Genomic DNA, 2,548 nt, shown 5'->3' with positions numbered 1-2,548 from the left:
TCTGAGCTCAAAGTAAGGTCACTGATCTCTACTCTAAATCTTTTTGTTGTTGTTGTTGTCAATTTTTAGAATGTTTTAATCGACAGAATGGACGTATACAAATGAATTTCAAAATGAAATCAATGCACCCAAGAGGGAGCTCTAACACGAGAGTACCTACAGCTCACAGTGAGAAATCTGTCAGAGGGAAGAAGGCCAGAGTCCAAAGCAGAGAGTGAGGAGGGATGCGTAAGAGAGGAAGCGCCCTGGGACCGGAATATCAAGACGTGCTCAGCTGACTCTTCAACTTCCAGATGCCCCAAGGCCTTAGTTGGTGGTTTGGGACCAACATGGTATTTGGTCACAAAGAGCAACAGTACAGATTGGCTGTACCTGCAATGGGGAGGGAGGTGAGAGATCTGGGGAGACTGCAGACAGTCTATGATAAAGCAGAACAAAGTACAAGGGTGCGGGTGGTAATAAGGCTCTGTGTCCCCTTATGACAGGCACCAACCAAACCACAGCAATGTACTATGAAAAATGACTCAAATTACTGCTTTAGTGGAAGATATGAAGTAGCTACAGGAAAGGAAAAGGTCCAGCTTATATGGAGAAAAATTTGCATTCAAGCACTGGATCATCTATAGCGCCACATTCAGAGTTGGTGGAGGGAAGGAGCTCTTTCTGCGTGACTTGCAGAAGGCCATCTTTTCTTCACGGAAAGGACTGAAGCATTCAGTTCTTTACAAAGTTCTGTTAGCCTTCATCTTGTCCTGTTTTGCCTTGTATTTGGAAGCATCCCTGGGCTCACTGCTGGGATTGCTCCAATCATCAGCTTCAGCTGTGCTCTTGTAATGGCGCCATGCGGACTTGTTAAAAACTGGAAGTCTCTCAAATGCTTCACTTGAAAGGGCCTTCAAATAAATGACAGCATCAATACTCATGCCTTCCATAGAATAGAGTTTTAGATCTCCTTGGAAATATCTAGCATGCAGACGAGAAATTGGCAAGCCATAACCAAATCCCGGAGAAGGCAATGGCAAGCCACCCCAGTACTCTTGCCTAGAAAATCCCATGGATGGAGGAGCCTGGTAGGCTGCAGTCTGTGGGGTCGCTAGGGGTCGGACACAACTGAGCGACTTTACTTTCACTTTTCCCTTTCACACATTGGAGAAGGAAATGGCAACCCACTCCAGTGTTCTTGCCTGGAGAATCCCAGGGACGGGGGAGCCTGGTGGGCTTCCGTCTATGGGGTCACACAGAGTCGGACACGACTGAAGTGACTTAGCAGTAGCTGACTTAGCAGTAGCATAACCAAATCCAGCCAACGGGGCAGCTCAGGTAAGCTCCAGGCTAGGTCTCAGAGTAGTTGAATACATGTAGTGGAAAAGGCGATCTATTTTTTGGAGTGGAACCCACCACCTAGGTCACTTATCTTAGTGGATAAGTCTTCTTTACCAGAGTAACCAGGGTTTTAACAGCTGGATTCCCTCTTTTGTATCTTTGTACGGTTTGACTGTTGTTCTCATTGAGTTCTTGAACAACTCAGAGAGCATGAGAAAGAGGTGAAAGGACACATAAACTACCTGAATAGATTTGTTTGGAGCCTTGGCACTGAATTCTTCAACTTCCAGCTCTGGAGTTCACAAAGCATCTTGGCAGTTTCATACACATTTTTCACAATGTCAGTGATGTTGCAGGTGTGACCAATATTTCCCATGTGTTTCGGATGTGCAGGATTGGTGTCACAGCCAAACAGAAGTGTGTGCTTGTTAATAAGCATGTGGAAAGAGATGCGGTTGATATGAAATCAGTCCAGAAAATACTGGGTGTTACTGCTAATGAATGGATCAAACCCAAATTTCTCCTTATACTCCATCACTCCTTGGGCCATTGTAGGAGCCACATCATTGGGTTTATTTCTGACTTTTATTAGGACTTGTAGAAAGTTATCCAAGACCTGTGGATCTTTAGGGCTCTTATTTTCATATTCTAGAAGTTCAAGAAAACCCTGCATATACCAGCTCTGAACCAATCCCACCGAAGGGTGGTTAAGCAAGTCCTCCAGCAGAAGATTAACTTCTCTCATTGTGCTAGCCAGGCGCACAGGAAACTCCTTTCGTAGGAACATGTATGAAGTTTTCTCACACACATTATCTCTTCCTTGGGGATGCTAGCTCCAGAGCACCAGCAGCGGAAATCTCCTGGAACCTCCTGCTCGGCAGGATGTGGACCTCTTACCATCCCTAGGCCCGGGCTATCTTGGAAACCCAGCCAGGCTGCACAGAGCCTCCCAAGGCCTCAGAGTCCACAGTTGAGGGATGAGTACCCCCAGACCAGCAAGCGCTCCTAACGCCAACTCTGGGGTGGGCGGGAAGATGGGCAGGTAACTTCCTGAGAGACTGTCCTGTCACCAGATGAACCATACCCAGTCACCCTGGCCCACAGGATAGGTATCTTGCCCTACTCCAAAACTTAATATTAAAATCATCATACTGGGGACTTCCCTGGCAGTCCAGTGGCTAAGACTTTGCCTTCCAATGCAGAGGGTGAGGGTTTCAATCCCTTC

General features: G+C 46.7%; 1 pseudogene; it reads right to left on the bottom strand.

Annotated features, from left to right (window-relative positions):
* Nucleotides 1-722: 722 nt before the first annotated feature.
* On the bottom strand, nt 723-2,132 carry LOC129553008 (pyruvate dehydrogenase (acetyl-transferring) kinase isozyme 3, mitochondrial-like; annotated as a pseudogene).
* Nucleotides 2,133-2,548: the final 416 nt, after the last annotated feature.

Source organism: Moschus berezovskii, chromosome 18 (genome assembly GCF_049115385.1).
Source record: "Moschus berezovskii isolate FMDL1 chromosome 18, NW_MosBer_1.0, whole genome shotgun sequence".
NCBI lineage: Eukaryota > Metazoa > Chordata > Mammalia > Artiodactyla > Moschidae > Moschus > Moschus berezovskii.
Note: the sequence above shows the minus strand (reverse complement) of the source record. Positions and strands in the feature narration are given on the sequence as shown.